The sequence below is a fragment of the Periplaneta americana genome, chromosome 13 (assembly GCF_040183065.1).
Source record: "Periplaneta americana isolate PAMFEO1 chromosome 13, P.americana_PAMFEO1_priV1, whole genome shotgun sequence".
NCBI lineage: Eukaryota > Metazoa > Arthropoda > Insecta > Blattodea > Blattidae > Periplaneta > Periplaneta americana.
This window is the reverse complement of record NC_091129.1, coordinates 158,256,885-158,271,696: the sequence shown is the minus strand read 5'-3', so window position 1 is coordinate 158,271,696 and position 14,812 is coordinate 158,256,885.

The window sequence follows — 14,812 nt, the reverse complement described above, 5'->3', positions numbered from 1 at the left end:
GAACACGATTCACTAACACAACACACTTCACTGACACTTCACACTTCACTGACACAACATAGTTCTTCACTGATACAACACTTCAATAACAAAATATCAATTACACCCTTTAAATACTGTGTATAACTACAGTCTATTAGTAAAGTCCTTAAGCCTATTTTTAAATACATTTTTGGTCGTTGGTAAAGCCTTTAGTAAGTCTGCAGGTAAAGCATTCCAGTCCCTGATAGTATAATTGAGAAAAGAAAACTTTACAGTGTCCGTCCTCTGTCTTCTTTCCCTCAGTATGATATGATATGATATGATATGATATGATATGATATGATATGATATGATATGATATGATATGATATATGATTCCCGTACAAGTAACCAGACGATAGCCGGGGCTAGTTTAGCACGTTCGTAGCGCGGGCTATCGAAATGTCTATGAATAGCACCCTTAGTTATTCCCTCATAGCACATAGTGGTGCGCGACACTGATAGTTCGTTACTTTTAAGTAAATAAATAAAAGTTGATTTGATTTATTTACTTACCGCACGTGTGTTGCAAGTTTAACTTACAAGGCCTACCAACAACATCGGTAAGATTAAAAAACACGACCGGCCAAAAAATATTTTAGGTATCTGTATTGTCACAGATAAAGTGAATCAATTTTTACACCTCACATTTGAAGTTCGTTTCATGAAAATGTGGGTATACTAATGTTGTAAGGTGCAGTAATAAGTACAAGGGACTGTGTACATGGTAGGAAGGGGTGAGATAATAAAAGGAAAAGAAAAATAGGTTAACAATTACGTGAGAAGAAGACAATAGCACTCCAGACCCTGAGAGCGGCAGGCATCTCAACACAAGCACTGTCTCCTCAAACGTACTATCTGCTGGTTCTACCGCAGCCTTCTCTGGCATGTCTCCAGAAAACCACGGAAAGTTGAAGAAGAATACATTACGCAACAGTAAAAAGAAAAGAGTATCACAACCAGATCAATAGAACTAACACAATGCTAGACAACAATGTTAGCATGTGTGAGCAAGTTTGTTTTCTGAAAAGAGAACTTGGACGTTTCCTGGTAGTAGCTTCCGCCAGACGGGTCAGTTACGAATACGGCATAAAAACTTGTCCTAGGCTTCCGCCGTGATATCAGTCCGCAGCTTAAAGGAAATCTTCAGACTATAAAGCGAGTAACCTCCTATCTTATAGTTGATCTAATAAATGGGAGAGTTTGTATCTATTTTAGTGTATCTTTCTAAGTGGTGATAGAATTCAAGAAGTTACATTACTTTCTAGCCAAAACGTGTTTTAAATATGAAAGGCATAAATAGTTCGTAGGCTATAAAGCCTATAGCTCCGTACTGAATAGAAACTCAAGCATGTCATTCAAATTACACTTCAACTCAGAAATTTATATTCAAAAAATTACATAATAATAATAATAATAATAATAATAATAATAATAATAATAATAGTTTATTTTCCTTGGCAGAGTTAAGACCATCAGGCCGTCTCTTCCACTCAACCAGGATCAAAGCACATACAGAAAAATACATACCGGTATACAAGTATTAACTTAATAATAATAATAATAATAATAATAATAATAATAATAATAATAATAGTTTATTTTCCTTGGCAGAGTTAAGACCATCAGTCCGTCTCTTCCACTCAACCAGGATCAAAGCACATACAGAAAAATACATACCGGTATACAAGTATTAACTTAATAATAATAATAATAATAATAATAATAATAATAATAATAATAAGAGTTAAGGCCATCAGGCCTTCTATTCCACTCAGGCAGAATCAAAGCACATATAGAAAAATACATACCGGTATGCAAGTATTAATTTGAAAATAATAATAATAATAATAATAATAATAATAATAATAATAATAATAATAATAATAATAATAATAATAAAGGTAAAGGTATCCCCGTAACATGCCATGAAGGCACTTGGCACTTGGGAAGCATGGAGGTAGAGCCCCATGCTTTCCATGACCTCTGCACTAGAATGAGGTGGTGTGGTCGGCGCCTTTTACCCCCGGGAAAGACCCGGTACTCAATTTTATAGGAGACTGAGTGAACCTCGGGGCCGTTCTAAAAGTTTGGCAACGCGGAAAAAATCCTGTCACCACCTGGGATCGAACCCCGGACCTTCCAGCTGCTCTACCAACTGAGCTACCCGGCCGCCAATAATAATAATAATAATAATAATAATAATAATAATAATAATAATAATAATAAGAGAGATTGAAACATATGCATATAATTACAAACAGGAAAATACATTCTAGTATACAAGTATTAACTTAAATACCTATATTTTAAATATTTATATTCTAGCTCGTCCATGATCGAGTAACTTATCCTCTATGCCCTCTATCGTGACGACCCGGGTTCGATCCCCGTAAAGGGTCATGAAAGAATCTGTGGTAGACAAAGTGGAAACGAGAGGTTTTTATCGGGGTTCTTCCACTTCCACTCGCCATTATCATCATTTCACCAATATTCCACAATCACCCTCACTCTGCGAGGTCTCGAACCAGACTTCGAGAACAATTAAAAAAAATGGCTGAAAGTTGTAACGTTCGCAGTAAGGTAAATGCTGATATAATACTGCTACTACAAACGGGTATTTTCTAACTATAATAAACTGTTTAATGATATTTTAATGTTTGTGTGGAGCGAAATTAACGGTGTTATGAGGAGTCCGTATTGAATAGTCAGATGATGTCAGACACGTCTGATTCCTCAGATATACGCATGCGCAGACTTTGTCCTCAAGGGCAGCTATATTTTTTGCTTTGCTTTTCATCTCAGACAAGCTTCACGCTGGCAGAAAAGCTCCGAGGGGTTGCGGGAGGTCTGGAGACGATCAGAGTCGCTGCATAAGGCATTCGAGCCCTTGCACCAAGAGAGTAATCTCGCCCAGAAACACGCAAAACACATATGAATGGGGCACCAATCTCTTTTACAAATTCCAGTTAGGTCCGAGTTATCACCGTATGATCCACTATACTGGCATTTACAGTTTTCTGTTGATGTGGTGAATTATGTTAATTTATACGAGTATTTTTGACAACAGATTCTAGTAAGAATATTGTACAGTAGCTTATTTAACTCGCATTACGTTTTTAGTTAATGTCAATAAAATAAATAAGGAGATGCACTATCACCTATACTTTTTTAACTTTGCTCTAGAATATGCCATTAGGAAAGTCCAGGAAAACAGAGAGGGTTTGGAATTGAACGGGTTACATCAGCTGCTAGTCTATGCGGATGACGTGAATATGTTAGGAGAAAATCCACAAACTATTAGGGAAAACACGGGAATTTTACTTGAAGCAAGTAACAAGACAGGTTTGGAAGTAAATCCCGAAAATACAAAGTATATGATTATGTCTCGTGACCAGAATATTCTACGAAATTGAACAGGTGCAAAAATTCAAATATCTTAGAGAAACGGCAACAAATATAAATAACACTCGAGAGGAAATTAAACGCAGAATAAGTATGGGAAAGTCTGTTATTATTCAGTTAAGATGATGGTGTCATCCAGTCTGCTGTCAAAAAAGCTGAAAGTTACAATTTATAAAACAGTTATATTACCGGTTGTTCTTTATAGTTATGAAACTTGGAATCTCACTTTGAGAGAGGAATGGATGCTAATGATATTCGAGAATAAGGTGCTTAGGAAAATATTTGGGGTTAAGAGGGATGAAGTTACAGAAGAATGGAGAAAGTTACACAACGCAGAACTGTACGCACTGTATTCTTTACCTAACATAATTAGAAACATTAAATTAAGACGTTTGAGATGGGCAGGACATGTAGCACGTATGGGCGAATCCAAAAATGTATACAGTGCGATAGTTGGGAAGCCAGAGGGAAAAATACCTTTAGGGAGGCCGAGAAGTAGATGGGAGGATAATATCAAAATATATTTGAGGGAGGTGGGATATGATGACAGGGACTGGACCAATCTTGCTCAGGGTAGGGACTTGATTAATCTTGCTCAGGATAGGGACCGATGGCGGGCTTATATGATGACGGAAATTAACCTTGAGTTCTCTAAAAGCCATTTGTAAAAGTATATTATCCATATATTAATTTAACGATCTTCAAAATTAAGAAAAATTAAATTTCGGAAACATTTTGCTGAAATAATACCTGAGAAAGTTAAATAGGTATAGGCCTATATGTATATGTACACATATACAAATAACCCTCCAATAATTCGTTTCACTTTTTAAAACATTCCTCCTATTCATTAAATTCATCGACATATTTCACACATCTATCTATTTATTTTATTACATCCACAGTAAAAAGTAAAAATTTGGTAATTATTTTGTTCATGTGCCCTCTAGAAAAAAGCAACTGATTGAGAGTGGGCAAATGCATGCTTTTTATTAACAAAAGCGAGATGAAATCTCATCAGCTCTTTTTGGTTGTCACTTAAACTGTTTTATAACCACAGTGAGGTAAATTGAAGTATGAAATGAGGTTCAATTGTCAATGTGGTCCTCATCCCACATGATGGACTTTTTTTTTGTCTCGTTATTTCTAATTCAAATTCGTAAATTCAACACAAAAACTACACAATGGTAGACGGATCTGTATGAATAAACGAGGACAAATCATAAATAAATATAAGTATATGTAAACACTTCCTTTGTTTACATACTGGTACGTAAGTCAAGTCTTTCTGACTTAAATGAAGATTGAATTTAAATATATAAATATAGTCTAATATATGCGTATTAATATAACTGTGAAGATTGAAGGAAACAATAGAATACATTAAAATAAAAACCTATTTTGCTTTTTGTAATTAAGTTCATGGTTAATTTGGCAACAGCGTATCACCGACTAACTTATGAAAACACACACGCAAGCGGTTCGAAAAGCAGTGTTCCGTTCCTTATCCATTGCAGTAGAGTTGCAGTTGTGAAACTTGGACTCTCACTCTGAGAGAGGAACATAGGTTAAGGGTGTTTGAGAATAAGGTGCTTAGGAAAATATTTGGGGCTAAGCGGGATGAAGTTACAGTAGAATGGAGAAAGTTACACAACACAGAACTGCACGCATTGTATTCTTCACCTGACATAATTAGGAACTTAAAATCCAGACGTATGAGATGGGCAGGGCATGTAGCACGTATGGGTGAATCCAGAAATGCATATAGAGTGTTAGTTGGGAGACCGGAGGGAAAAAGACCTTTAGGGAGCCGAGACGTAGATGGGAGGATAATATTAAAATGGATTTGAGGGAGGTGGGGTATGATGATAGAGACTGGATTAATCTTGCACAGGATAGGGACCGATGGCGGGCTTATGTGAGGGCGGCAATGAACCTTCGGGTTCGTTAAAAGCCATTTGTAAGTAAGTATGTAAGTAGAGTTGCTAGACTTCCTAATAAGAAATAACGATACACATTTTATTTCATTCGCAAGAAAACCACCCATTTTATTTAAAAGCTGCAAAGGGATAAATTATCCCTTATCAGTTTCTTTTACGACAAGAGTCTTTGTTTTTTAGTAGGTTATTTTACGACGCTCTATCAACATCTAGGTTATTTAGCGTCTGAATGAGATGAAGGTGATAATGCCGGTGAAATGAGTCCGGGGTCCAACACCGAAAGTTAGCCAGCATTTGCTCATATTGGGTTGAGGGAAAACCCCGTAAAAAACCTCAACCAGGTAACTTGCCCCGACCGGGAATCGAACCCGGGCCACCTGGTTTCGCGGCTAGACGTGCTAACCGACGACAAGAGTCAAAATCAGAATTGTAGGGATAATACTTATCGAGTAAAAAAATAGTTAACATTTAGAGAAAAAGTTTTTTTTTTCTGAGAAAAATATTCACTTAGAAAAGTAGGTTAAAATTCTGCGTAATTTGGCAACAACGCTTCATTTATGAAAACACGTACGCACTCCGTCCGAATAGCAGCGTTCCGTTCCTTATTCATTGCAGCAGAGTTGCCAGATTTCCTAATGGTAAGAAATAAAGATACCGTACACGTTTTATTTAATTTGCAAGAAAACCGCCCATTTTATTTAAAAAATACAAATGGATCAATTATCCCTTATCAGTTTTTTATAACGAGAATCAAAATCAGAATCGTTTGGATAGTACTTGTCGAGTAAAATGGTGTTAATATTTAGGGAAAAATTTTTTTTTTCTGAGAAAAATATTCACTTGGAATTAATACGATATTATAATTATTATTGTATTATATCCAAGGAATAAGCTCTTAAAATTGCACAGTTATTTCCAGCCTGTACATATGATCATCCCTAAAATCATTCGCTTTTACCAATTCACATTCAGAAACAATTATAATATTGATATTTAATGTATTGGTCCATAACTAGACCTACTTTCGGTATAAGTATTTCTGTTTATAAAATTAAAAAAAAAAATTGAACTGATTTATTAAGCCTACAGGAGCCACCCATCATGACAGTGGGCAAAAAAAAAATAGTGAATTTTAGCGTTTTTTATATTCGATAAGTTGTAATTGATTATCGATAAGATGTAAATGCTAACAAAACAAAGGAATTAATTACTATATAATTATTGTTATATTCCTGGTAGGCCTATTGTTTTTTTTAATCTACGGTAAATATTAGTCTTTTACGAAACACTCATATCTTTACTCGTAAAAAAAAGAATATTTCCTGAACCAATAATACGATATGTTGCTCGAAAACAGTCGGTGAATTTAGAATTTTGTATCGATTGTAACACCGATGTATATTCATGCCATTCAACCAATCAAGAGGATGGCCCCTGTAGTACATCTGTTCCATAAAAAAAAACTCCGTAAAATATTGTAATCACCAGAACACGGATAGTGGTACGTATTATATTGACTTATTACAAGACACGCTTCATTACATGAAAACTACATAGCGTGAAAGTGGAAAGTTTCTTACTATATAGGAGTAATCTAACCTAACGTAAACAGAACTAGTCACTTCTCTGTGTTCGCCTTGTTCAATAGCTCATACAGGTTAATCTAAAAATAAATAATGTAGTCTCATGTCTAAAATCATGTATGCATTTAACAATATTAATGTTGGTAAAACTAACCCTGTGGTAGTTCCAGTGATTTTTAAAGTGAAAAATAGTTTAATTTATATATATATATTTTTTTTTTTTGTGGAGCTGCAGTTGATCATATATGCAAGACATAACAAAAGCCTAAACTAACCAAAACTAACCCCTTCTCAAATTCGTATATTCAAGATGTATAAGCGGAGTAGGACTACGAAGGGAACTACCTCAGCGCTAGTTTAGCCTTAATGAAAAAAAAAAAAGAAAAAAAAAAGGCAAGTATACCATGTGTAACTTCTCAGATTGTTCTGGCTGATTGTAGCCTACATCTGTTATAAGGCAGATGATGTGTGTCAGAGGAAGGACAAATGTTTCTATACATTTGAAGTCTGATTAGAATATGTAGCTAGTCAGCGATATATGTAATGGAGGGGGAAAGGAACTGGTCACCACTTCCCAATTATCTCATGGCCTAGATGCCTCCTTGGTATCACTTGTGAGGTTCAGACATGTCTTCGGACAATTGAAAGACAAACAAAGTAGCGAAGCGTGACAAAACTTTTGGGTAAGCTGGGCTGAAGGCATAATGATCTAGGCCGTGCTTTACGTCGCTAAAAGGTAAAAGAAACGCGGAAACGCTCCTGTTTTTAATTACTAAATTCTAAATTGATCTTGCCCCTGCCTACCCTGATGCTTAGCCACTTGAAACAACCATGTGCAATGTAGATCTAATATCCATTGGTTTGGCAAGGTTACAAAACCATATGTTCACTCATAATTAAATAGCATTCACATGCAATATTGTAGGCTACATACCGAATTCTTAACATGAAAGTTCTCCGAATTCACCTGAAGAAATGGAGTACATAATTCACCATTCTTTCTTGCTTCCATTTTGTTCAAACAACTCACGTATTCACAGACATCCTGCCATGTCAGTATGGCGGTACTACAGTAGTTGTAAAACTACCCCAATACACAAACAAGAATTCATCACAATTATAAGGTTCCATGGACGAATTTTAGGAGTGCATGGATTCTTTTTCATTAACATTTCCAGATTTTCCAATTAGACTACACAAAAATACAGAAATTTCAAGTTACATACCTATATTTTAAATTATTTATATTCCGGTCAGTACACGTCACTGTATAAATCTCTCTCATCTTGAGAGAAGCGTTCGATATTTTTAATCGATTATTTAGTGACGCAGTATCAATCGCATGAATATCTAGCGTCCCTGGTGCTGGAATCTGTCAGCGAAATATTATTGGAGCGTGACCGTCGTGAAATATGAGTTAACGATGGTCGCGGCTCGAGGATGCTCCATAGGTTTACGTAGGTATATTACTACAACTCTATGCGGTTGGAGAAGACTGAAAAAAATCGACAGGTGAATAGCTTTACTTGGTGCTTGTACGAGTATTTTAGTAAGAACAGTGTGTGATTGGTGCGAGAAATTAAACAAGGTAAACGAAGAGAATATAACAGGTGGAAGAAAAAGATCAAAATGGAAAGAGAAGGAGAAAATGTAAACAGAAGGAGAAAAATAGGAACAAGAAGGAAAAAAGGGAAAGAGGAGAAAAATGAAAAGAGTAGGAGAAAATGAAAAGAGGAGAAAATCTGAAAGAGAAGAGGAAAAAAAGAAAGAGAAAATGGATAGAGGAGAAAATGTAAAGAAAGAGGAAAAGGAGAAAAGGGAAAGAGAATGAGAAAAAGGGAAAGAGCAGGAACAAAAGGGAAAGAGCAGGAGAAAAGGGGAAAGAGCAGGAGAAAAAGGGAAAGAGCAGGAGAAAAGGGGAAAGAGCAGGAGAAAAAGGGAAAGAGCAGGAGAAAAGGGGAAAGAGCAGGAGAAAAAGCAGAAAAGGGAAAGAGCAGGAGAAAAGGGGAAAGAGCAGGAGTAAAAGGAGAAAAGGGAAAGAGCAGGAGAGAAAGAGAAAGAGCAGGAGAAAAAGGGAAAGAGCAGGAGAAAAGGGGAAAGAGCAGGAGTAAAAGGAGAAAAGGGAAAGAGCAGGAGAAAAAGGGAAAGAGCAGGAGAAAAGGGGAAAGAGCAGGAGTAAAAGGGAAAGAGCAGGAGAAAAAGGAGAAAAGGGAAAGAGCAGGAGAGAAAGGGAAAGAGCAGAAGAAAAAGGGAAAGAGCAGGAGAAAAAGGGAAAGAGCAGGAGTAAAAGGAGAAAAGGGAAAGAGCAGAAGAGAAAGGGAAAGAGCAGGAGAAAAAGGGAAAGAGCAGGAGAAAAAGGGAAAGAGCAGGAAAAAAAGGGGAAAGGGCAGGAGAAAAAGGGAAAGAGCAGGAGTAAAAGGAGAAAAGGGAAAGAGCAGAACAGAAAGGGAAAGAGCAGGAGAAAAAGGGAAAGAGCAGGAGAAAAAGGGAAAGATCAGGAGAAAAAGGGAAAGAGCAGGAGTAAAAGGAGAAAAGGGAAAGAGCAGGAGAAAAAGGGAAAGAGCAGGAGAAAAAGGGAAAGAGCAGGAGAAAAAGGAGAAAAGGGAAAGAGCAGGAGAAAAGGGAAAGAGCAGGAGAAAAAGGGAAAGAGCAGAAGAAAAAGGGAAAGAGCAGGAGAAAAAGGAGAAAAGGGAAAGAGCAGGAGTAAAAGGGAAAGAGCAGGAGAAAAAGGAGAAAAGGGAAAGAGCAGGAGAAAAAGGGAAAGAGCAGGAGAAAAAGGAGAAAAGGGAAAGAGCAGGAGAAAAAGGGAAAGAGCAGGAGAAAAAGGAGAAAAGGGAAAGAACAGGAGAAAAAGGGAAAGAGCAGGAGAAAAAGGGAAAGAGCAGGAGAAAAAGGGAAAGAGCAGGAGAAAAAGGAGAAAAGGGAAAGAGCAGGAGAAAAAGGGAAAGAGCAGGAGAAAAAGGAGAAAAGGGAAAGAGCAGGAGAAAAGGGGAAAGAGCAGGAGAAAAAGGAGAAAAGGTAAAGAGCAGGGGAGAAAGGGAAAGAGCAGGAGAAAAAGGAGAAAAGGGAAAGAGCGGGAGAAAAAGGGAAAGAGCAGGAGAAAAGGGGAAAAGGAAAAGAGAATGAGAAAAAGGAAAATAAAAGGAAAAAATGGAAAGAGGAGAAAAAATTAAAGGGGTAAAGGAGAAAAGGGAAAGAGTATAAGCACAAGAAAAAGAGAACGAGAACGAGAATACGAGGAGAAAATAAGGAGCATAATGGGAATACGAGGGAACGAGATAATAACATAAGGGACAATGATGAAGTGGAGGAGAACAAGTGAAAGAGAATGGAACCAAGGGGAAACAAGAAGGACAAGGAAAAGAGAAAGAGACCAAGGAGAAAAAGAATAATAGAAGGAGAACGAGGTAAATACAAAGAGAACAAGGAGAACAAAAGGAAAGCAAGGAGATCGAAGTAATTAGAAAGAAAAAGGGAAGTGAGGGAGAACAAGTGGAATACAAAGAGAAGATGAGGAGAACGAGGGGAAAACAAGCAGAATGAGAGAAGAGGAGAATACAGGGAGAACGAAATAAATATAACTTAAAGGACAACTGTGAAGTGAAAGAGATCAAGTGGAAGAACAATGAGTACAAGGAGAAAGAGGTAAATACAAGGAGGACAAGGAGAACAAAAGAAAAATAAGGAGAGGGAGGTAAACAGACGGAAAAAGGGGAAGTGAAGGAGAACAAGTTGAATATAAGGACAACGAAGTAAATACGAGGAAAAAAGGAAATTAAGGAAAAAGTGGACTAGGACTAGAACTAGTGGAATAGAAAGAGGATACTGTACATGGTGTACAAGAGGGAGAGAAAAATAAAAGGGGAAATGCATAGAAAACAAGGGGAATACAGGAAGAAGAGTGAAAACAGAAAGATAACAAAGGGAATACAAGGATAACAAGGGAAACATAAGAAAACAAGGGAACACAAGGTGAGTGGGTGAATACAAGAAGAACAAGGGGAATACAAGGAGAATAAGGGGAATACAAGGAGAATAAGGTAAACACAAGGGGAATAGGAGAACATGGGGACACAAGGAGAACAAGGGTTATGTAAGGAGAACAAGGGTGATGTAAGGAGAACAAGGAAAATACAATAAGAACAATGGAAACACAAGGAAAACAAGGGGAATGCAAAGATAACAAGGGAAACACGAGAAGAACACGGGCACACAAGGAGAATAAAGGGATATAAGGAGAATAATAGGAATACAAGAACAATGGTAACACAAGGGGAATACAAAAAGAGCAATTTGGAACTCAGAGAACAAGGGGAATATAAGAAGAACAATGGGAACGCAAGGATAATAAGGAAAACAAGAAAAACCAAGGGCACACAAGGATAACAAGGGAACACACACGAATAACAAGGGCACACAAAGAGAGTAGGGGAAATACAAGGAGAAGAAAAGGAATATAAAAAGAACGATATAAAACACAAGGAGAACAATGGGACACAAAAAGAACCAGAGTAACAAGGAGAACAAGGGGAAGAGGAGAAGAGTAAGAAGGAGAAAAAGAGGAAAAGGGGGAATGCAAGGTGAGCAGAAGATGAACATGCGGAAGAGAAGGAGCACAAAGGGAAAATAGCGGAAACGAGAGGAAGACAAAAAGAACAGAGGAAGAAAACTACAACAAGGGAAAGGCAAGGAGAGCATTGAAAATACAGGAGGAACAAAATCTAAAGGGGGGGGGGCATTTTTATATGATTGTCAGTTCCCAAGTTATCCTCATACATAGCGCGGAGAAAGTCTTATTGTACTTTTACGTTAAAAAAGCTGAATAATGAATCCAAACGGGATTCAAACCCATGCCAGATCGCATCCTCTGAGTCCTGCTGACTAATGCAACACCGCGCTGGTGGCCTCGTTCACTACACAATCCTGCAGCATATAGGCATATTTTTACCATCAGAATAATAAAATTCTGTATCTTGTTTGTCCAACACAGAATTATTCCATCTTACAACGTATTGCCCTGTAGACGTAATAAAATTGTAGTCCCAATCAAGATGCAGTTCATAAAGTCAGGATTAAATTTGGTGTTAGACGTGTACCTTCAAAGTGTTGTATCCAAAAATTGGTAAAAAAAGTTAGAGACAACGGGAAATCGTCACACAGTATTTAAAAACCCGGAAACTCCCTGAAGAGACAATACAGGATGTACATGAGCGATTACAGGCGTCATCATCAAACTCATTGCGAAGACTTTCTCAAGAAAGTAATAATCTCCCATAATATACGAGTCAAAAAGCTTAAAAAAAAAAAAACTACGCGCTTATCGTGTGTCATGTGTTCAAGTATTGCAGCCGACGGACCATGAAAATGAAAAAACAAGCGCGGTTTTGTTTATGGTTTAATCTGAAATGCCCTTTGACATGCTTTAAATGAACCCGTTTGCCATTTTACGAACAAGGAACACGCGCTCTTCGGTCGTGGGTTGTGTACATTGTTAATCATTCGAGCCAACACTATCGAGATGGAGTGTAGCAGAACAAAAATCATTTAATGCCACTGGAAGAGTCCAAACCTATTACGAGGGGTTAGATTTTATTTTACATTGTTGAATATTATGTGAATACAAAATTTCAAAACGAACTTTAAGTAAATGGCAGTTTTATAGACAAAAGTTCGGGGCTGTAGCAAGCAGTGGCGTACGGAGAATTTTGTCAAGTGGGGGAAGGGGGAGTCATTATTAAAACGGTTTATAATATTTACATTATCGTTATTTTAAATTTTGTATGGAGCCTATTATTATTATTATTATTATTATTATTATTATTATTAACCTATATTACGGCATGTTTATTGATTTTTTTTTGTTTTATTGGGTTATTTTACAACGCTGCATCAACATCTCAGTTATTTAGCATCTGAATGAAATGAAAGTGATAGGGGTCTAATGCCGGTGAAATGAGTCTGGGGTCCAGCATTTGCTCGTATTGGGTTGAGAGAAAACACCGGAAAAAACCTCAACCAAGTTACTTGCTCCGACCAGGATTCGAACCCGGGCCACCTGGTTTCGCGGCCAGACGCGCTGACCATTACTCCACTGTTTATTGATATTGTAGTATGTTCTAATAGAACATATTCATGAATATCCTTTATAAAATCTTTGAAACGTAATTTTTCACCACGAACCAATTTTTAACAAATTTTAACTTCTGTTCAATTTTGTGTAATGAAAATGCTTGTGTCATTATTACACTTACACAATAATCATATATATATATATATATATATTAATCAACAGTTATTTGTATATGATAGGTAAGACACTTTACTTTACAAATTCATCGAAACAATCAAATATATTGAAATACTCAAAGCTCGGAACTTGGGGACTTGTGTCTTTGCACGTGACTAAGCGACCAGACTTCAATGTCAACAAACTCCCGCTTCCAGCACGGAAGTACTGTCAGTTCTGCTACAAAGTTGGTTTCTGGCTCCGACAACATATTGATAATATTATGGTAGGTTGAAACACGTAATTTCATAGCATATATATATAATAGAAATAAACATGAAATATATATCAAATTTACTGTTCTGCTGTGTACATTTTATTACAGTGTATGACTACCTACATTCGAAGATTTTTCGGTATTAGACTTAAAATACTGAATTTTTTCACTGTTACTGTTTTCTGTTCGATTTTCAGCAGTTGCTAACTGATCTCGTATCTGAGAAAGATAAGTATATCCTAAATTTTTCTCGAAAATAGTTTTCAATTTGTGTGTCACTACTAGGGCAGATCCCTCTACGACTTGATCCATGGCTATGAACAGATTTTTCTCCAGTTTGAGGGACTGCAATGCCTTTTAATGAATTCCGTTTCTAGCCTCTAGTTTGTGTGTGGCACAACTTACAAAATATAAACTCTCCATCTCCTCCGAATTTCTCCTCGAAATTCTGTATCTTAAATTTAAAGCAAAATGTATTTTCAAACTCCTATAATACTCATTCGAAATAACACGTATTTTCTATTTCCTCAAACAGACCGTTTACCTTTAATTCTCTGAATGTCATTGGGTTCGACATAACAGTTTCTTCGTCCGTCTTCCTGTCATTAGTTGTGGCCACTTTCTTAGTACATACGACTGTCCCTGAGCACTTGCAGCATGAGCTTTGTGTACGCTGTACCTGTAACCTTACTCATGCACACGACACAAGTCCCCAAGTTCCGAGCTTTGGAAATACTGTATACAGAGTGTCCCATTAGCTTGTGTTTCTCTACATATTGCAATGCATGTTACCAACTTATTTCCATTCATTGATTTTTGGCAGCCAAATGAAATGTGTCAGGTTCATGGTGGACACACTGTATAATAAGATGTTGCATAATAGATTCACATTTTTGTATAATATGAAGGTTAGTAAATGAAAAACAGATTAATACAAAATGTATATGTATGTATTTTATATATATTATTACAATTTTACAATTATCTGTGTTATTTTGTTACTAAATATAAACAAGGTATTAGGCACATAATTACAAAAATGGGCCTAGCATCAGCAGGCAAATTTTATTTACATACTTACATCAATTATATAAATATTGCACACATCGGCCCATTTTAAGTACACACCATGAGAAAACATTAGGGCTACTATGAACACTTTAATAATGACCCCATAGTAGTGGTAACTTAGAAATTGTACAGTGTGATGGTAAGTGTGAGATATTCTAACAACTACTTTAAGAGGAAGCCTTACATCTAAGAAAAGGAGGACCAGAAATGAACTGCATGATGTACTGCTATTGAGCTCGATAGTTGTAGCCTTTAAAAATCAACACTTGACCTCTTCAAATTTTTAACG